Source organism: Nannobrachium achirus (genome assembly GCF_963921795.1).
Source record: "Nannobrachium achirus genome assembly, chromosome: 24".
NCBI classification, from domain to species: domain Eukaryota; kingdom Metazoa; phylum Chordata; class Actinopteri; order Myctophiformes; family Myctophidae; genus Nannobrachium; species Nannobrachium achirus.
Window position 1 is genome coordinate 46,262,916 of NC_137831.1, and position 23,134 is coordinate 46,286,049.

Below are 23,134 nucleotides of genomic sequence, written 5' to 3' on the forward strand. Positions count from 1 at the left end.
AACAGCTAAACCATTAAACATAGCATTTGATGTAGTAAACCATGCCCACTGTGGCTTTTTTATCACTTACATTTTAATTAACAAACACACACAGTACAGAAAATACACAGACAAAAAAAAAACACAAACGTACTATGTGTGTGTGGGAATACAATTGCCCTCTTCATCATCAATACCCGTCTAGAAAAAGAGTAATTCCCATACCGGGAGTCGAACCCGGGCCGCCTGGGTGAAAACCAGGAATCCTAACCGCTAGACCATATGGGAGGTCTGTTCCTGCCGTTCTTATTTTACAATCTTATACGTTTGAACCATGGGTGTATTATACTGTAAATAAGACTATACAGCACTTGATGTACTTAAGATTGCGAATGTTTGTTTATTATTGTTTTGTTTCTAGGTACGAATGTTTAGTTTTTGTAAATTTTTGTATGACACGCTGTTCCCTTGCGTTGCCGCGACCTGGCGTTTCCCAACGAACCTAAGCACAACGGTGGGGGCCAGTGGTGGGCAATGAGGTAGGGAGCGCTTTGCTGTGTTTACTTGGACCGCGTGGAGGTGCCGAAAGTCGGGGAGATTTACTTCTTTACATCTTACTTTATTTATTCTGTCCATGACGGCACATAACTCGGTACCGGCGCTGAGTCTGCTCATCATGCGACCGTCGCTACCGCTCGCTCGGCAGTGTCTCACGTGGCCCATGGTCGCCTCCGTCCGTCGTCATCACAGAAAACAAGCTCTCCTTCCCTTGCAGCCCCCCCCCCCCCCCCCCCCACTTAGCGGAGAGTGTGGTGTGATAGAGGAGGTCTCCCCGAACACGTGCGTGTGTTCAAAGTGCAGACGCAAAGAGACGCCTCCCATCCAGCGCCCACTAGAGTCCGAAAATTGTGTTTTTTTTAGTGAGTATGTTCGCACTAGAAAGCCAACATAACTTTATTTTACACCTCTCCCACTTAACGGAGAGTGTGGTGTGGAAGAGGAGGTCTCCCCGAACGCGTGCGTGTGTTCAAAGTGTCGACGCAAAGAGCCGTCTCCTGTCCAGTGCCCAATTTGAAAAGGCTATGCACTGCAGTGAACTGCATTTATCCATTTATATATTTTTTTCTAATGTTATTAAAACCTTTTTTTTTTTTTTACCCAGAAATATAATTAGCATTGTGTGTGTTTGTTTAAATGATTAATCTATGTTTTGAATGTGCATATCATGGGACAATTATTTTTCAATTGCCTCAGGGATACTCTTATTCTGAAGAGATCGGCACCGGAAGTCTTATTGCAGCTAACGCTAATGCAGCTCACTTCACATAGGCCTAGAAGCTCTAGAACGCGGTTTTGTTTGTGTCTCATGGCCGTGGTGATCTACAAACAAGCGTCCTCCTTGTTGCCCCTTGCGAGTAGCGACGCTACACATTGATTGCTGATTTGTATCTGTTTTCTTCGGCCTTTTCCGTCACTTTCATCAGGTATTGTTTAGTTAACTTACTACTGGTTCAGACTAATAGCCTAAAAGGCTAAGGCTACAATAATCAACAAGCTAAAGTCAGGCACAGAGAGTGCACAAACAGAGCGTCCAAAAGCAAGGCTTCATGATAAATAGTCAACAACAGCCTCTCAGCGTTGAAATCAGACTTGGAATAATTTTCTTAATGTGTTATGATATAGGCGAGCATGTTGGTTCCTGTAGATTGTAGAAGTAAGCCTCGGCTTTCTAGGATCTCCTTTTAGTTGACCTTGTACCAGTGATTTGTACTGTCTTTAAACTGTACTTTTTGAGCGGTGGTCACACCGTCTCCATAGCGTGGCCGTGTGTGTAGGTATGTTTGTTTGTTAGTTTGTTTGTATGTGGGTGGGTCTGTATGTAGCCTCAAGCCTGTGTAGTACCTTTTCTGACCACACATGTTAAGGGAGGGGCGCTGTTGTCCAGGCCACACACACACACACACACACACACACACACGGGGGGGGGGGGGGGAGAACCACCGCTCAGTTCACACGGGTGTCATTTTTTCTATTGCAAACTTCTAATAAATTCAATCAATCAATCAATGTTTACATGAAAATAACATAATAAAGATCTTCTCAACCACTGAAAACAACTAGGCTATTATTATTTCAATTCTGACAAAAACCGGGACATTTTCGTAGTGAATGTTGAAAACCTAGTCTTTTAGATATATTCCCATTTTAGCTTTGAAACTGGGACAATCCCAGCCAAAGTGTGTCGTCTGGTTTTGATTGAGGTAGGCTATTTATTAGAAGTATTGCATAGGGAAAGGTACAGTTTCATGATACAGTACAGTTCACTGATACAAGGTCAACTAAAAGGAATCTTGACAAAGCATATTTCCGGTCTCCCTAATGTAGTGATGCACGGAAGCGGGGATTGAACCTGGGGGTCCCACTCGCCAGACTGCAAATAGGGCTGAGCCCGATTGGCAGGGCTGTTGTGGGCTGGTTCATGGCTGTACTAACTGTGGGGCTGACTAAAGATAGATAGATAGAAAGATATATTTTTCTAACCTACCTTTTTAGAATCCTTAAGGTGTCTAGTTAATGAATGTTGATGTTACCAGAGCCAATTCCGATATGTTTTTTGGAGCTGTGTGCAGCTCCCTATACGTGGCTGTGTGGGTCTGTCTGTGTGTCTGTCTGTCTGTGTGTCTGTCTGTGTGTGTGTATGTAGCCTGAACTTCCTAAACTTCGGCACGCCACTAGTCCCACAGTTTTGCCACCACACACTCGCGCCATATGTCAAATCGACCGGCTTACTCGGGAATCGTGGGCTATTACTTTTCTAAGAGAAAGGTTCTATAGTTTAATTGATATTAATTTATTAGTGAATTAATTTTCCCCATTGACTTATAATGGGAATTGCAAAAACTCACATTCAATTATTTGTCTCTCGCAAACCATAGGGGCTAGAGTTTCAAGACTTGGAGAGGAGGTTCATAATGATTTTAAGAATGAATCGAAAAATAATTACATCACTCGGCCTCATGGTGGCGCTATAACGGCCCACTTTACGTTTTGCCCCGTAACTCTTGAACCGTAGATCGGAAAATTAAAATTCTTTTTTCCCTGGATTCCTTGGGTCAAGACGCATCTCCCCATATAGGCCACGCCCATTTGCGCCAGGATAGATTTTCCGCCATCTTGAATTTTCTCCAAAACACACTTTTTGCTCCTTTTCCTACATATTTTCTTCAAATGTCACAAAAATCGGTACACATGATCTACACACACACACACACACACACACACACACACACACACACACACACACACACACACAGCTCCACTTCACACGGGTGTGATTTTTTTAACCATATGTTGTCCGTCCTGGATTTTCGGCTATGAAAAACTTTAAATCAACATGTCATAGCTTGTAGTCCCCCCAGGAATCCGCGGAGAAAAAGTCTTGATTCCGCGGAGAACAATCCTGATTCTGCGGAATTCTGCGGAGAACATTTCTTGATTCCGTGGATATTAAAAAACAACCTGAAATGACCAGTTATCAAGCAGAAAATTATATATAGTTCTAACAATAAAGTAAAACTCTTCATGAAATAGCTACAATTAATTGTAATTATTGGTTAGAATAATCAAATAATCATTTTTGAGAATAAAAATCTAATATTAAATCTATTATTTTTTAAATGCTATTGTTTTTAATAATTACTTTCTGTTGCAAAGACTATATTGTCATCCAAACCATGCCCATAGTAACCACATTTTAGAGGATAGCCTACCTACTACCTAGTATGGGTGTAATATGTATTTATTCTCTTCTGCATTAGCATTGTTATTGCCAGGACCATAGAGGCATAGAGAGGAACTATAGTTCAGGACACAGTTTCTGTCAGGAACGAATGTGGGACCGGACCATTACAGCGTCAGTGCTAGCAGGAGGGAAGCTAAGCTATTCCCCAGGCTCTGTATGAGGTGGCCACTGATCAAACCATGTACACATCGTTTTATAATAGTAGTAATAACTACTCCCGCGCTCTGCTGCCACTCACGACTGTTATTCCGCGGCCGTCAGAAAAGTCCGCGAATGGCCGTGAAATCCGCGGGTGGTCGCGATTTCCGCGAAAATTTCTGCAATCGCGGAATCGCGGATTCCTGGGGGGACTAGTATCCGACAGAAACCATTCACCCCATTTTATGTTCGTCTTTGCAAGATGAATTGATTGATATGAAGATTTGCCATGATTCCATCATGTTTAGTGCATTAAAACCCAAATAAACACAAAAAAAGTTAAAATGGATCACAACAACTCCTCCCCCCTGCACCCTATTGATATATTTTTTCTAACATTTGCATTTTTGCAATCTTCAAGATGTGTAGCAAACAAATGTTGATGTTCTCCACTTGAAATATTGACACATGTATGTTTATTCTGGCATATTGTTTGCTATAGTGAATTTTCGCAAATGCAAAAAATCGACATAAGGTCTTAACTATAAATTATTCTGAGACAAATGTCCTATTTGTCTGTTTCATTTTGGCATGAGGCACTGAAGGAGATGGCTAGTGACATAATATGTACATTTATGGATCATCAATACTCAAATAAATGCCAAAATGCAGACAATTCAATAGGCGGAATGGGGCCAGAGGACATTTACCAATACAAATGAAGTTTATTTTGATTTTATTTTATTCAAATTGTTAATACTAGAAGCTCGGCCACCCGAGCGTCTAGTCGGAAACCTGGCCAACTGGGGAACGATGTAAATAGGGAATGAATGTTCCACCCTTTAATGCAAACCCCATTATACCTGTTGTCATACAACCTGTTTTGACCATCTGTTTGCCGGTGTCCATTTTATGTCCATATATGGAAATATCTGTCTGTCTGCATCCATGTTATGCCCATATATGGAGATCTCTATTTCTGTCTGTGTGTGTGTCCCTTTTATGCCCATATATGGTGATCTCTGCCCTTCGGGCGGCCAATCGTCTAGTCGGGGATTTTATGCCCATATATGGATATCTCTGTATCTGTCTATCTTCATCCTGAGCAGTATACACAGATATATACATGACGTCTTAATTAAATTATATGCATAGACAAATTACCCTATTTGGTATTATTTTGGCATGACATGTCATGCCAAAATACCATTTCATGCCAAGATTTGATTCTAGACGACCTCAGGTTTCCAATGGAACCAACCTTGTCAGAGAGAGTTGGCAGAGAGGGGGGGGGGGGGGGGGGGGGGGGGGGGGGTTCAAAGATACACAACATTTTGGCAAAGGATGAACGGCCATCACCAATTTCCAAATGGAATTCACCTCGATATATATGAATGGAAATGTGTGAAAGCCTCCCCTGTACAGAGGGTTAGGGTCAAATTTAGGACAATCTCATGCAGTGTTGGGAAAGAACCATGCCGTTTTTATGTCTTTATAGGGGCGGCATAGCTGAATGGTTAGGGAGCCCACCTGGGGAACTAGAGCCCCTGGTTGAACCAAGTTCGATTCCAAGCAAGGGTTCCAATGTCGATGTGTGTGGAGGAAAATAGGTATACTATCTATCTATCTGCATCTCAACTAAACAATTAAAAGCACATTTCTAAAGCATGTTTAACATGACCAGGTCACCCAAAGTGCTGTACAGTCGTCTATAGATGTAGAACAGTGGTCTGAAGATGCACTAGAGTGGTCAACAGAACACAACAGTGGCCCACAGATGCACTAGAATGGTCTACAGATCACAACAGTGGTCTACATACGCACTGCAGTGGTCTATAGATGTAGTACAGTGGTCTGAAGATGAACAGAGTGGTCAACAGAACACAACAGTGGCCCACAGATGCACTAGAATGGTCTACTACAGATCACAACAGTGGTCTACATATGCACTACAGTGGTCTATAGATGTAGTACAGTGGTCTGAAGATTCAATGCAGTGGTCTATACAGTATATGTTGTACGTGGTCTTCATATACACTATAGTGTCTGCACATGCACTACAGTGGCCTACAGATGTACTAGAATGCTCTACAGGTGCACAACAGTGGTCTACAGTGCAGGCTCGGTAACAGCTTGCCCCTACACAACAGAGCTGCCCAGTCAAATGATATTCTCTATTAAATATGCCTGGTCTTTAGCTGAGACTGGCAGTCCATGATTTTCCTTTACTGATGCTAATGTTTTGCTTTAGTTTATTTTGGTATTTCATGCTAAAGTCTATTCATATTGCATCGTTATGTTTTTTCCATTTTAATTGTACAGCACTTTGGGTGACCTGGTCATGTTAAATGTGCTTTTACCGGTAATTGTGTTGAGTCGAGATGCAGTGCAGTGGTCTATATAGATAGATAGATAGATAGATACCTATTATCCTCCAGTTTACAGTTTAGGCATTTAGCAGACGCTTTTAATCCAAAGCGACTTACAATAAGCAGATACCTATTATCCTCCAGTTTACAGTTTAGGCATTTAGCAGACGCTTTTAATCCAAAGCGACTTACAATAAGCAGATAAAACATCACAATAATAAACAAGATAATATGTCAGTACATCAACAGCAATATAACAAATGCAAATGAATATCTATCTAGAAAACTAAAATAATCAGTCAAGAAAAAAGGTTCTAAAAAAACTGAAAACAAATGCTAACTAGCTTCATGTATGGTCATTGAGTGTTTCAGTAGTGCAAAGGGTTTAGGTAGAGTCTGAAAAGGTGAGTCTTCAGTCCACGGCGAAAGCTAACGTGTGAGTCCGTTGTTCTAAGTGCGATAAGGAGTTTATTCCACAGCTTGGGGGCCAGGAGGGCAAACTGTCTCGGACAAGTAGATTTTTGTCCTGGGGCTTTTAGCGAGGGTTCTGTCAGCACACCCTGTGTTGGCTGATCTAAGTGAAAGTGGTCCACACACATCGACATTGGAACCCTTGCCTGGAATCGAACCAGGTTCAACCAGGGGCTCCAGTTCCCCAGGCGGGCTCCCTAACCATTCAGCTATGCCGCCCCTATAAAGACAGTAATAAAAACGGCATGGTTCTTACCCAACACTGCATGACATTGTCCTAAATTTGTACAGGGGAGGCTTTCACGCATTTCCGTTCACATACATCGAGGTGAAAGCTCAAGTGTCCATTTGGAAATTGGTGATGGCCGTTTATCCCTTGCCAAAATGTTGTCTATCTTTGAATCATTAGGCACCCCCCCCCCCTGCCTGACAAGGTAGCATGACAAGGTTGGTTCCATTGGAAACCTGAGGTTGTCTAGAATCGAATCTTGGCATGAAATGGTATTTTGGCATGACAAAATAAAACAAAAAACAAAAATGCCAAAATAAAACCAAATAGGGTATTTGTCTATGCATATCATTTAATTTAGACGTTATGTATCAGTATTTGAAATTGTTTGTAGAGTCCAAGACTGTAGGCAAAATTAAAACCTGGCACTAAAGCACCTAAATCATTCATATTAACAATTTGAATAAAATAAAATAAAAATAAACTTCATTTGTATTGGTAAATGTCGTCTGGCCCCATTCCGCCTATTGAATTGTCGGCATTTCAGCATTTCTTTGAGTATTGATGATCCATAAATGTACATATTATGTGCCAAATTTTTGATTGGCCGAGGCCTGAGCAGGCGCACTAGGGTAAACAGTAGCCTAGCCTTAACTGTTAGCATACACAAGCGCAGTAATGTTTAACTCGGTTTAACTGCAGTCCCATGTTTGACCACTAGGCTAATGGCTGCTTCAATGTTCTACCGTGGTTCTGGGGGCTTGATCTGCATCAGCACCAGAGGAGGAGGAGGAGAAGGTAGTGCTGCACCGCCTCCCGCTGGCCTGGAGGATCACAGTGATGGAAAAGTAGCTGGACATCCCAGTGTAACAGAGGTCAGTGGGTCCAGATAATCAGGAATCTATGCACTGTTGTACATGTGTAATCTACTCTACTTTACAGCCGTGGTAACCAATAGAGCACGGTTCCCCAATTTGTTTCCCCCAAGGGCCGAATCATGTCTTGGGTACCAAGCCGAGGGCCACAACATTGCAGGGTGCGACGGTGGCGTTCCCGCTACTCCAGCGACAGTTCAGATATCGTCAATGTCGGGTGAAAATCGTGTATGTCCAAAACCGTTCGCTTTGCATTTATCATTTTAAAAATGATTTAACCTCTTGAGCCCCATTGCCCCCGCCGACGGGGGCAACGGCCGTATACCTCTTTTCACCAGTCAATAAATCAATAGAGACCTAATAAAACCACAATTCCCATGTTGATTCAGCTACAGTGGGCCTATAGCATATATAATGTGCTGCAAATGTATGTTCCATCCATACATTAGTCTAATAAATAATATCTTAAAAAATAATGTCTAATATTTACAAACGCCAGAAATATAAGAACGATTTACATGCACTCTCGTATAGAAACACTTTCCCGTAAGCTAAACAAACAAACCCGGTATCGAAACGCATGAGGAGATTCAGCTCTTTCAAATGAGACCAACCTTGAGTCGATACGATGTAAACTCGCCTCTCCAGCCTCGAAAACGTAAGCAGACGAAGTTTGCAAAAAAAAAACATTTGCGCAAATTGTAGTTCCTTTTTTCGGTGTACTCCATCAAAAACGACAAACATGGCCATTTCCAGTCCTAATTTGCAGAGGCGCATCCTTCATGATTCATTTCCATACTTGGAACTGCTTTCTGTGAGCTTACAACGAAAACGAACATGATAGACAGTGAGACACGTCCAATAACTGTAATCCGACCACTCGTACTTTCAACCCCTTGGACGACAAAATTATATGTTTGAGTCATGTTTGGTTGTGATGGATCGATTCTGTAGCCCGAGCGCTTTCCAACGATGGGATAAGGATCGTCATAGCCCAATCTATGCCTGAATTAGGTTACTGCGTAATGACGCAGCTTGGATTCCGACGCATCTTGCAGATTCCCTTTTTGCGCATGACGCACGCGTCTCTATCCTTTGTGAGCTTCTCCTAATTCGTCTGGACAGGCTACATGTTATTGTTCTCTTCTCTTGATGAAGATACTAAGGATACATCAGTGACGTCACTTTCTTCTCACAGAAAGGAAGTGACATCACTGATTTGGGTCTGGAACAGCCTATGGGAACAGCATAGCATAGCATACTGTAGGTAGCTGCTGACACGCAAAGAGAACACCTCAGCTCTTTCTATGTCCCTGGCTTGATGCAGAGTGCCCCCTAGTTGAGAAAGTGAAAAGGTCATGACATTTCAGTCACAGTTTTTGGAATGCATCTTCTTATTGCTCCATTAGGAGTCAAAAGAATGCTATTTTGATGGGTATTTTATACATTTAAACCATGCACAATGATAGATCTGCAAAAAAACAGGGTGAATATGATGGAAAAATTACTCTATTGTGTTCACATATAATAATGTAAGGGACCTGAGTTGTTAGTTGTTGCAGAAATGTCCTTTAGCAAGTCAAATGCATGTTTGGGTACATTTTGTCTCCAAATGGGCATTTCCTCTCCAAATGTGTGTCCGCCTAGCACTACTCTCACTAAAACATCTATATAGTTTGTATAGTGTGGAGCACATTCATCAAATTTTGCATATCAATTGATGACAACTTGGTGGACATTTTCTCAATTCATTATATATGTTTTCAATGAGGTCTTGAGGCTCATTCACTACTCAGAATACACATTTTCCATAGGCGGAGCTCTTTTTCAGTCATCTTTTCCTCAGTAAATGGTCACAGCAGGGCAATTTGGTGAGAAGAATGTGATATTTTACACTGCATTCATGAATTTTCAGGGGTTAGCTGCTATTTGGTGAGCCAAGTGTAGCCATACTCATTGTAGTTTTGTGCCCATAACTGTTCCAATTTGGGCACACATTTTAGGCGGATTTTGCCCCTGGACCCCCCTGGGGCTTAAGAACTAGTGAAAACAGCAGATCTACAAGCACACAAGTTGTGTGCTTGTAGATCTGCTGTTTTCACTACTTTTGTGAGACGGCCTTGTATGATGAAGCAGGGCTTTACTTTGCGAAAGAATGTACACATTTGGAGATAGGAGGTTTCCACCCGACAACGACGATATACTAGTGTTGTTGCTGCTCTTATACCACCATTATTATTGGGGTTGGTGGGGGCCAGACAGTAGCCCCCCGCGGGCTGCAAATGGCCCGTGGGCCGCCTATTGGGGAACCCTGCAATAGAGGGTATGTGTGACATCATCATCATCATACCCTGTTATGATGATGATGATGTTATGCGAGAACACCTACTGAGTGGCAAAAAACTACTTTCTGGCCTTTCTGACAGCCCCATACATCCAAACAGGAAAGTCCTACTTCTTTGTGTAGTTTGGCCAATGAAGTTATTATTTGACCATGTTCACCCCGACGTTAGTCGTCGCTATAGTTGTAAAGACTCGATGAAGACCTGTGTGAGTGTGTGGCATCTAAAACATTGTCCACCACATCTCTAAAAATAATTAGCGCAAGTTAGCGTCTCCGTTGTGTTTACAGAGAAAGATCCTAGATCCATATGTTGAAGAAAGGAGTGTCGATTTCTTTCGGGAGGGGAGGAGGGTAGTGGGGGGGGGGGATACTGTACTGTAGTGGAAAACCTACATATGAAAATGTGGTGTCGTGTAGTGTCGGGCTAAAAACTGGTATGGAAATTCGGCTATATTTTAACCAAATAAAATCACTTGAAATCCTCGTTCACTTCAATCTCCTCAAAATAAACAGTGACAAAACTGAAGTTGTCCTCATTGGCTCCAAATCCACACTGACCGAGCACGAGCAGCCCAGTTTCACCCTCACCATAGACAGCCCCTCAGTTTCCCTCTTCCCGCATCCGAAATATAAACCGCCTTTGCCCCTCACTCTCAACAGTGACGCAATCCTGGTCCACTCTTCCCACTTTCCAAGCACTTCCCACTTTCCCGGATTACTGTCATTCCCTTCTTTTTTGGTTTCCCCCACAAACTCCTCCATAAGATCCAACTGGTCCTGCCAGGATCACAGTGGCCTGAAGTTTTTAACTGGCACACAAGGGTAGGCAGTATTAAAAGGGTTAAAGACAAATGTTTTTCAAACAGCCATATTAGTCATGACCGGAAATAGTAGGTAATTTTGAGCCGGCAAATAGGCTTTTTATTATTATTAGGGCCCGAGCACACACAGTGTGTGAGGACCCTATTGTAATTGTAAAGATTATTCTTATTAGGGCCCGAGCACCACACATGGTGTGAGGACCCTATTGTAATCGTAAAGATTCTTCTTCTTCTTATTCCCCCAAATAAATTGTGTTTTTGAGCCACAAAACGTACTCCAAAAATTGCGCAACTTTTCACACACAGTGGCGAAAATTGGCGTATTTAAAAACAAAATCTAAAGGGGGCGTGGCCTAATGGCTCAACAGTAATAAGTAAGGTCGCAGTTACTTGCACTCCTATACTATCCAAACCTCCACCGGCTGTCAGTCCGTCCTTCCGTCCGTCCGTCAGTCAGTCAGTCTGTCACACGTCACACTTTTGCCCTGCTCTAGAGGTCTTCGGATCCACCCGAGGTCCGAAATTACCCGGGGTCCGAACCGCCCCGAACCGGGTAACGGGGCCGTTTATGTGCAGTGAGGTCGGGGCCGGGTCGGAGCCGCCGCCGTATGTCCCGGGTCCTGGGTATCTGATAGTGAAATCGCCGGTTCCTGATCCCCGAGGGGAGCCGAGTCAGCCGAAATTGAAAATAATATGTGCCCAGGTGCACTACAACGATTTCGCCACCAGATGGCCCTAAATGATACAGCATGTAATCTTAAGCCTAGATAGTGAAATGAAGTTGTTTAGAGGAGACACTGTCTGCGTGTCTGGGGCAGTTATATTATTATTATCAAAGATGTGATATTAACGTAACGTGTTGGTTTGTGGTTCACAATGGAGTTGTCATCGCGTTTTGTCATGCTCTGCAAAGCATATAATGGAAACTTCAAAGCAGACTATAAACAACAACAACACATGCGACAGAAAATGATAGCATTAGCATTGGCTAGCCAGAGAAGAAGGAATAAAGAAAACATGGATTTATTTGTATTTACAAACTGTCCGCAATGATTGACTTACTGTACTGGGAAAACATCTTGTTGTGAGGAGAGGCGCGCAGCATGGCTGAACGCAGCAGCAGTACTGCAACCATTACCATGGCGACGTTTAGGTAAGAAAGTAGTCTCATACAACTCTTAATATAATAACGTTGGCATTCGGGGCCACAGGTTCGGGTCTCGGACCTCTCATTCTGGGCGGGTATCGGATCCAATTTGCATATTAATAGTACGGGCCGTCGGACCGGGTCTGTCACGTTTCGGGGCGAGACGGGTAACGGTTCTGAAATCCCAAATTATAGACGGGTCCAAATGGGTCCGGTTCCATTTTCCCCGGGTCCATTTGGGTTCGGGTAGTTAAAATTGGACCCGTGAAGACCTCTACCCTGCTCATATATCTCCGCAACCGTTGCCCCGATCCATGCCAAATTTTGCACACACACTCCTTACCTGCCAAACTCCCCCGGAGCTCCAGGGACCCCCAGGTGTAAAAAATGACCAAATGTGCAAAAATGACCAAATGACCACCCCAATGGGGCTGCTCGCGGGGAATTCCCGGGGACCACCGACTCCTGGTGCTCCAGAACGGATGCAAAAGTGGTGACGCCCCCAGTGGAGGACCCCCTCCACTGCAGCTCACATAAAATGCCGTAACTCGGGCTAGGAGCGTCCGGGAGAGCCGGGGCCGGTACCTTTTTTGGCCACTGCTCCTACATTTTTTGCCCTAAAATCACGCAAATCGCTACACAGTATGTCTACACTCATCTCATCAACATGAATCTGTCCCATATAGCGCCACCTTCAGGCCGATTTTTAAAAACACATTTTTGGACACTGCTCCTACAGATTTTGCCCTACAATCACGCAAATCGGTACACAGTATGTCTACATGGATCTGTCCTATTTAGCGCCACCTGGAGGCCGATTTTTTAAAACACATTTTTGGACACTGCTCCTACAGATTTTGCCCTAAAATCACACAAATCGCACAGTATCTCCATGTAATCAAAACGCATCTGTCCCATCTAACGCCACCATCAGGAACATTTTGGAAAAACACATTTTTGCCCTATTTGTGGAGATAAGTGGGAGTCTTACTGGTAGTGTAGTAGTGTAATAAGTGTAATAGTGTAATAGCGCAATAAGTGTAATAGTGTAATAAGTGTGATAGTGTAATAGTGTAATAAGTGTAATAGTGTAAAAGTTTAATAGTGTAATAGTTTAATAGTGTAACAAGTGTAATAGTCTAATATTGTAATATGTTTAATAGTGTAATAGTGTAATAGTGCAATACGTTTATTGGTGTAATAGTGTAATAGTGTAATAGTGTAATAGTGTAATAGTGTAATAAGTGTAATAAGTGTAATAGTGTAATAAGTGTAATAGTGTAAAAGTTTAATAGTGTAATAGTTTAATAGTGTAACAAGTGTAATAGTCTAATATTGTAATATGTTTAATAGTGTGATAGTGTGATAGTGTAATAAGTGTAATAGTGTAATAGTGTAATAAGTATAATAGTGCAATAGTGTAATAGCACAATAAGTGTAATAGTGTAATTGTGTATAAGTGTAATAGTGATATAGCACAATATGTGTAATAGTGTAATAAGTGTAATAGTGTAATAGGGCAATAAGTGTAATAGTGTAACTGCTGCCCCTTGTGACGTGGGTAGAGCTATGAGGGCCCGGTGATCGCTGCTTGCAGCTTTAATTAGGGCCCGAACACCACACAGTGGTGTGAGGACCCTATTGTAATTTCAAAGATTATTTCTCTTCTTCCGGCGAATGAATTGCGTTTTTTGAGGCACCAAATGTACTCCAAAAGTTGCGCAACTTTGCATGTACATCATAAGTGGCGAAAAATTACGTATTTAGAAAAAAATTAAAGGGGGCGTGGCCTAATGGCTCAACAGCGCCCCTACAATATTTCAACGCAACAGCCCCACTATATGGTTTCACCTACAAGTCCTTGTTCGTCCATCAGAGTTGATGATGACCATGGCACGTCTCAGTTTGTAGGCTTTTGGTGAGTGCGCAGATGACTAAAAATACAGATTTTAGTGCGGAATTCCCTGTGGCACACGGGACAGGTCAGGGCCAGAGAGGATGCAGAGCCCTGAGGGGCAGGCACAGTTTCTTTCTTGGCCTTGCGCCGCTGCCTCTTCAGCATGGCACATGATCTTCTGCTGTTCTCACAGAGAGAACTGCACCCTCCTGGACCTTTCCTCTCCAGGCTGGTCGATCCTTGGCCACCTAAGTACGAAAATCGGTACACAGCTTTAACTTGTGCAGACTCATAAAAAAGTCTCTTGGCGCCACGTCCGAAACCAAACAGGAAGTCAGCAATTTTGACTTCTTTGTGGCATTTTGGCGCATTTTGGGCCGTTTTCACGTGTCGCACTTAAACAAACTCCTCCTAAGGGGAAAGCGGATCAACGTCAAATTCGCTCGGCATACACAAGACACCTTAACGATGAGAAGTTATCAAAATCGTGAGTTTTCGTAAAACGGCGTGCCCGTGGTGAAGCGTCAAACTTCCTTCGCCAAACAGGAAGTGACCCTCTTCTGATTGGTCGATACTTGATTGTTCCTTTTTTTGGCTATTACTCAACCATATGTCGTACAAACTTCTGGGTGTTGACATTTGACCTGTTTTCCTTGTCCTTAATTAAGGCCCAAGCACACAGTGTGAGAGGACCCTATTGTTATTGCAAAGATTATTAGGGCCCGAGCACACACAGTGTGTGAGGACCCTATTGTAATTGCAAAGATTATTCTTCCGCCGAATGAATCGCGACATGCACATACATCACAAGTGGCGAACATTTACGTAATAAAAAAAAAACTAAAAGGGGCGTGGCCTAATGGCTCAATAGCGCCCCCTACAAAACTTCGTGCCTCAAGCCCCACTATACGGTTTCACCTACAAGTACGAAAGTCGGTAGACACCTGTATCATGTCCGGACTCACAAAAAAGTCTCTTGGCGCCATGTCCGAAACCAAACAGGAAGTCAGCCATTTTGACAAATTTGTCGCATTTTGGCGTATTTTTGGCCGTTTTCACGTGTCGTACTTTAAAGTGATCCCTGACTAATACGACAAATATGCCTTAATACATTATAATTGTCCTCTATAACTACAATGTAAAATTAAAAACACCTCAATTATTTTATTTATTCTAGAAATAGCTAATCTTTCACTCAATGGGGAAATGCCCGTCGCAAGTTGATGATGTCATAAATGTCAAGTGTGATCTATCCCTATGGAATTTATGGCATGCATGTGAAAATAAAAACAAACGTAATACTTCCTATGGTTAATATGAGCATCAAATCAATATTTCAAATGTGTTTGTGTTTTGTTTTTTTTGCACATGCATGCCATAAAAATGACACATGACATTTATGACATCATCAACTTGCGACAGGCATTTCCCCTACTGAGTGAAAGATTAGCTATTTCTAGAAGAAATAAAATATTTAAGGTGTTTTTAATTTGACATTGTAATTATAGAGGACAACTAGAAAAGAAAATTTCCAAGAAATTTTAAGTGTGCCTGCAGCTCGCTAAGTCTGTGCAACCTTGTGTAGCGGTTGGTGTTAGCATTAGCGTTACATTTTTTAACATTAGCATTTTTTGCATAAGCTTTAACATTATGGTTCTTCATATGACACCACCCACATGTCTGTACGACAAACGGATCACGAGATAAAGGGTCACTTCCTGTTTGGTGAGGGGCACTTCCTGTTTGGCGAAATAGGCCCCATTAAAGGTTAAGGACTCTTAATCAAGTCATTTGATGCCACCCACGCGTCTGTACGACAAACAATTCATGAGATATAGGGTGACTTCCTGTTTGGTGAGGGGCACTTCCTGTTTGGCAAAATAGGCCCCAATTAAGGTTAAGGACTCTTAATCAAGTCATTTCACACCACCCGCGCGTCTGCACGACAAACGGTTCACGAGATAAAAAGTCACTTCCTGTTTGGTAGGGGGCACTCAAAAAAAATGTTTGAGAAAAAAAAAATTGAGAAAAAAAAAATTGAGAAAAAAAATGTTTGAGAAAAAAAATTTGAGAAAAAAAAAATTTTTGAGAAAAAAAAATGTTTGAGAAAAAAAAATTGAGAAAAAAAAATTAAAAAAAATTTGAGAAAAAAAAATTTTTTTGAGAAAAAAAATCTTTTGAGAAAAAAGAATTTGAGAAAAAAATTTTTTTTGAGAAAAACATTTTTTGAGAAAAAAAAATTGTGAGGAAAAAAAATTTGAGAAAAAAAATATTTTTTGAGAAAAAAAAAATTGAGAAAAACATTTTTTTGAGAAAAATGTTTTTTTGAGAAAAAAACATTTTTGAGAAAAAAAAAATGTATGACACCAGCCGCGAGTCTGTACGACAAACGGTTCATGAGATGTAGAGGCACTTCCTGTTTGGCAAAGGGCACTTCCTGTTATAGAGGGGGCGGGGCTTAATCAATTACAGCTCATCCCTGTGTGCATTTTAAAGTTTAAATCACGTTGCTAGGCAAAAGTATGGCAGAGTTATGTGGCGCCAAAGTTTCTGTTTCTGTTTCTGAGTCCCCCATTCAAAGTCAATGGGGGTTTTTGAGCGTAGTTTTTTGAGAATTACGTTGCCATGGTAACGCGGATCGGAAAGAAAAGTAATAGCACACCATTCCCGGCCGAGCCGCACATTTTGATGTATATATTGCGGGGGTGGCGTAAATCGTGCGGCAGTTATTACGTGCCGAAGTTTCCCCCATTCTAAGTCAATGGGGTTTTTTGGCGTCGTTTTTTGCGAATTACATCGCAATGGTAACGCGGATCGGAAAGAAAAGTAATAGCACCCCATTCCCGGCCGAGCCGCACGTTTTGATGTATATATTGCGGCGGTGGCGTAAATCGTGCGGCACTTATTACGTGCCGAAATTTTGTGGCGACATTATGTACTTACTTAAAGGAGTAGTTCACCACTTTTCAACCTGTCTTCATATAATAGGTCCTCACTAATGTTCATGGTAAAATATCACAATTTTTTTCTACTCAGTCCAAGTCTCCTAGGAAAGCTGTGGGAAGTTCAGAATCCATAGTCTTGTGACATCATTATTTTCCAAAAAAAAATTTTAATCAATATTTTTGAAAAAAATATTTAGATTTTTAATATCGCGAGAACAATGGCTTCCACTTTAAAATTGCAGGAATAGAAAGCCTGCAGTTTCTATAAGCTGGATTGGTAATTGATGATGTCACAAGACTATGGGTTTCTGACCAGCCCACAGTCCTCCTCTGAGAAAAAAAAAAGAAAAGCTATTTTTGAGTGAGGACCAATTATATGAACATAGGTTGAAAAGTGGTGGAGTGCCCCTTTAAGTATGGCGGATTACAATAAGTGTTTTGCCATTGCTTTGCATGGCAGGCACATTTAATTATAATGTATTAAGACATATTTGTCGTATTAGTCAGGGATCACTTTAACGAACTCCTCCTAGGGCTTTAATCGGATCAATTTCGAATACGCTCAGCGTACACAAGACACCTTAACGATGAAAAGTTATCAAAATCGTGAGTTTTCGTAAAACGGCGTGACCGTGGTGAAGCATCAAACTTCCTTCGCCAAACAGGAAGTGCCCTTCGCCAAACAGGAAGTGCCTCTATATCTCATGAACCGTTTGTCTCACAGACTTGTGGCTGGCATCATATGACTTGATTAAGAGTCCTTAACCTTAATTGGCGCCTCCTTCGCCAAACAGGAAGTGCCCTTCGCCAAACAGGAAGTGCCTCTATATTTCATTAGTCTCGCATGGCCAGACTGTTGCCTCCGCGATTTGGTCAAATGCTCCCGGCATACAGTCTGGCAAACCGGAATAGAAATGATGAGTGCGAGATGAAGCGGAAGTAGTCTCGCGTAGCCAGACAACTATTCCACAATCTCTGAATGCTATGTAGAGTCCGGAACAGCAGCACCCGAACGGCGAGTAATGGAAACGGGCATTACCGTTCAAGAAAATATATTTTAAAATGTCATTTCTGCTTTCCCCCCTGACTTTATAAAATGGGTGCAGCTTATGTACACATCTCCAGTGTCCTCTGTTAATGTCAATGGTGTGAAGTCCGGTCAGTTCTCTCTCTCCCGTGGGAATAGACAGGGATGCCCAATGTCTCCGTTCTTATTTGCGCTCGCCATTGAGCCTTTGGCTTTGTGGCTACGTGCAGAGGAGGGCTTTCAGGGGATTTCACGTTTTGGTACAGAGCATAAGCTCTCCCTTTATGTGGACGACCTTTTACTATATGTCTCTAACCCAGCGGCATCTTTCCCTATTATTCTGCGTATCATAGAACAATTTAAGACTCTTTCGGGTTATAAACTTAATCTACAAAAAAGCGAATATATGTCTGTTAATGCCTCTGCTGATGCACTCCCCCAATCTCTCTTCCCTTTTAAGAAAGTCACAGAGGGGTTTAAGTATCTGGGAATCCTCGTAACTAAGACATTTGCTGCTCTCTTTGCCAAGAACTTCGGCCCATTAGTTGATAACAGTAAGGAAGAGTTGGCTCGGTGGTCATCTCTACCTCTTTCTCTATTGGGACGGGTTAATTTGATTAAGATGGTCATACTCCCCCGATTCTTATATCCATTTCAACATGTCCCAGTTTTCATAAATAAATATTTTTTTACTAAGCTTGACCAGATTATAAGATCCTTCCTATGGAGTAATAAGCGAGCACGCATTAAGTTACAGGTCCTTCAGCTTTCTAGGTCAGAGGGTGGGCTATCGCTTCCCAGTTTTCGTTTTTACTATTGGTCCTCCAACATAAACAAAATTCTATTTTGGAATACCACTCTACCTGAGGGCTCCCCGCCCCTATGGGCTCAGATGGAGGCATCCTCCTCGAGCTTCTCGCTCTGGTCAGTGGTTAGCTCTCAGTTGCCAACTCAGGTTAAGCAGGTCTCCAAAAACCCGATAGTCATAAATTCCCTTAAAATTTGGTCTCAGTTCAGGAAACAATTTGGCCTCCACACAACATCTAGACTAGCCCCAGTACACTGTAACCATCTATTTCTTCCGTCATGCACCGACCCAGCCTTTAAGATCTGGTCTAATAGGGGCTTACAAACTATCAATGACCTTTACACTAATGGTATTTTTTCCTCATTCGCAGAACTAATAACTAACTTCAATCTTCCTAATTCCCATTTATTTCGTTACTTCCAAATTAGGAATTTCATTAGAAATAAGTACCCCCAGTTTCCTAACCGCCCACCGGCAACCGCGTTTGATTCACTCTTGACGCTTGATTCTGGTCAAAAAAGTCTAATTTCGATTATATACGATGACATCTCTAAATTCAATTATACTCGTCTTGACTCCTTAAGGGCCGCTTGGGACCAGGACCTCGGGGTTACTATGTCTGATGAGCAATGGGATGAGATTTTAGACTCGGTACACATACATTGTGCACAACATAGACTTCTGCAATGCAAGCTCCTACATAGAGTCCACTACACAAATGCAAAACTAGCCAGGATATATCCTGAGAGGTCGGATGCATGTAATAGGTGTAAACAGTCGCCTGCAGATTACATGCATATGTTTTGGTCCTGCCCCAAACTGTCAGGGTTTTGGACAGCAATATTTAATACCTTGGGAAGGGCATTAAACATGCAAATTGTTCCCGACCCCATTTTGCCCTTTTCGGAATCTCTAACTTACCTTCCTATCTAGGACGAGTAATAGCCTTTACAACTCTGTTAGCAAGAAGATTGATACTCCTCAATTGGATACATCCATCTCCCCCAACACACAACAGATGGATTCACAAAATTCTATACTGTATCAAACTTGAAAGACTTAGATTCTCCCTCAGAGGTTCCTTGGAATCCTTCCACAAAACGTGGCAGCCCGTGCTGGATTACATCGGCACTCTCACAATCACAAACAAACCTAACAATTAGCCTGAGCAGAGACTCCCCCCCCCCCCCCCCCCTCCCATCCTCGTGTCTTTCCCTCTGTCTTTGTCCTGTCTTGGTTGAAAGTGTGAATGGGATTTTGCGACTGTATGTTTTTTGTTTCATGTTTTGTGTGTTCTCTTTATTTTATTGAATCTGTATACACTGACTTTTGATGTTGAATTTGTAAAAAATAAGTGCAGTTTACATTTGTGACATTACCTATTATGATGCCTTCTAATACTCCTGCCAAAAAAATGAATAAAGAGATTTGTAAAAAAAAAAAAAAAATGTCATTTCTGCTAAGCAGCAAGCTAAACATGCTTATATGATTTTTATTTATATAATGATAAATGTGTGCGATGTGAGACTGAAACGGAAGTGACGAGGAGGCTTCACTTCCTTTTCATCTCGCACTCATCATTTCTATTCCGGTTTGTATGCCTATATATATATAATATCTATAATATAGCATTCAGAGATTGTGGAATAGGTGTCTGGCTACGCGAGACTAATATTTCATGAACCGTTTGTCGTACAGACACGTGGCTGGCTTCATATGACTTGATTAAGAGTCCTTAATCTTAATTGGCACCTCCTGCGCCAAACAGGAAGTGCCCTTCGCCAAACAGGAAGTGCCTCTATATTTCATGAACCGTTTGTCGTACAGACTCGTGGCTGGTGTCATATGACTTGATTAAGAGTCCTTAACCTTAATTGGCGTCTCCTTCGCTAAACAGGAAGTGCCCTTCGCCAAACAGGAAGTGCCTCTATATCTCATGAACCGTTTGTCATACAGACTCGTGGTTGGTGTCATATGACTTGAATAAGACTCCTTAACCTTAATTGGCGCCTCCTTCGCCAAACAGGAAGTGCCCTTCGCCAAACAGGAAGTGCCTCTATATCTCATGAACCGTTTGTCGTACAGACTCGTGGCTGGTGTCATATGACTTGATTAAGAGTCCTTAACCTTAATTGGCGTCTCCTTCGCCAAACAGGAAGTGCCCTTCGCCAAACAGGAAGTGCCTCTATATCTCATGAACCGTTTGTCGTACAGACTCGTGTTTGGTGTCATATGACTTGATTAAGAGTCCTTAACCTTAAATGGCGTCTCCTTCGCCAAACAGGAAGTGCCCTTCGCCAAACAGGAAGTGCCTCTATATCTCATGAACCGTTTGTCATACAGACTCGTGGCTGGTGTCATATGACTTGATTAAGAGTCCTTAACCTTAATTGGCGTCTCCTTCGCTAAACAGGAAGTGCCCTTCGCCAAACAGGAAGTGCCTCTATATCTCATGAACCGTTTGTCGTACAGACTCGTGGTTGGTGTCATATGACTTGATTAAGACTCCTTAACCTTAATTGGCGCCTCCTGCACCAAACAGGAAGTGCCCTTCGCCAAACAGTAAGTGCCTCTATATTTCATGAACCGTTTGTCGTACAGACTCGTGGCTGGTGTCATATGACTTGATTAAGAGTCCTTAACCTTAATTGGCGTCTCCTTCGCTAAACAGGAAGTGCCCTTCGCCAAACAGGAAGTGCCTCTATATCTCATGAACCATTTGTCATACAGACTCGTGGTTGGTGTCATATGACTTGAATAAGACTCCTTAACCTTAATTGGCGCCTCCTTCGCCAAACAGGAAGTGCCCTTCGCCAAACAGGAAGTGCCTCTATATCTCATGAACCGTTTGTCGTACAGACTCGTGGCTGGTGTCATATGACTTGATTAAGAGTCCTTAACCTTAATTGGCGTCTCCTTCGCCAAACAGGAAGTGCCCTTCGCCAAACAGGAAGTGCCTCTATATCTCATGAACCGTTTGTCGTACAGACTCGTGTTTGGTGTCATATGACTTGATTAAGAGTCCTTAACCTTAAATGGCGTCTCCTTCGCCAAACAGGAAGTGCCCTTCGCCAAACAGGAAGTGCCTCTATATCTCATGAACCGTTTGTCATACAGACTCGTGGCTGGTGTCATATGACTTGATTAAGAGTCCTTAACCTTAATTGGCGTCTCCTTCGCTAAACAGGAAGTGCCCTTCGCCAAACAGGAAGTGCCTCTATATCTCATGAACCGTTTGTCGTACAGACTCGTGGTTGGTGTCATATGACTTGATTAAGACTCCTTAACCTTAATTGGCGCCTCCTTCGCCAAACAGGAAGTGCCCTTCGCCAAACAGGGAGTGCCTCTATATCTCATGAACCGTTTGTCGTACAGACTCGTGGCTGGTGTCATATGACTTGATTAAGAGTCCTTAACCTTAATTGGCGTCTCCTTCGCCAAACAGGAAGTGCCCTTCGCCAAACAGGAAGTGCCTCTATATCTCATGAACCGGTTGTCGTACAGACTCGTGGCTGGTGTCATATGACTTGATTAAGAGTCCTTAACCTTAATTGGCGCCTCCTGCGCCAAACAGGAAGTGCCCTTCGCCAAACCGGAAGTGCCTCTATATCTCATGAACCGTTTGTCATACAGACGTGTGGATGGTGTCAAATGACTTGATTAAGAGTCCTTAACCTTAATTGGCGCTTCTTTTGCCAAACAGGAAGTGCCTCTATATCTCGTGAACCATTTGTCGTACAGATGTGTAGGTTGTGTCATATGACTTGATTTAGAGTCCTTTAGCTTAATTGGTTTAACTAGCCCTGCCCCCTCTTCTGATTGGCTGCTGCCCCTTGTGACATGGGTAGAGCTGCGAGGGCCCGGTCATTGCTGCTTGCAGCTTTAATTATTATTATTATTATTACCCCTATCGATATTTGCGTACACGACAACCAGTGCTATTGCTGGTGTACCGCACCAAATTTCCATGGCCCACCATATGGATCCTGTGGGCGTGAAAAATAAGGGGGTGGGCTTTGCATGTTCTCTGGGACCCCATCTACGTATGGACACCACTTGATCGCCCATCAGCTCTCTGGATGATCTTTTATTCCTTTTTATGTGTTCCTTATTATAACTGCTAGGAATCTTGCAGTTCAAGCACATTTCCACAGTGTGGCAGGCTATTTTCAAAGCTATTGGAACAGCCCACCGTGTACAGACAGAATCACAATCTATTGCCCGTGTACAGTGCATGATCCAAACTTGTGAGGGGCATAAAATCTGTAATAAATCGCTCCAA

At 42.4% G+C, this 23,134-nt stretch overlaps 1 long non-coding RNA gene across 1 annotated transcript in view; it reads left to right on the forward strand.

Annotated features, from left to right (window-relative positions):
- The first annotated feature begins 1,345 nt into the window (after window positions 1-1,345).
- The window catches only part of LOC308280003, a 29,110-nt gene continuing 7,321 nt past the window's right edge, over window positions 1,346-23,134 (forward strand). Inside the window, exons 1-2 of the long non-coding RNA XR_013961710.1 lie at window positions 1,346-1,463; window positions 7,710-7,863. This is a non-coding gene — a long non-coding RNA (uncharacterized lncRNA). The remainder of the gene's footprint in view (window positions 1,464-7,709; window positions 7,864-23,134) is intronic.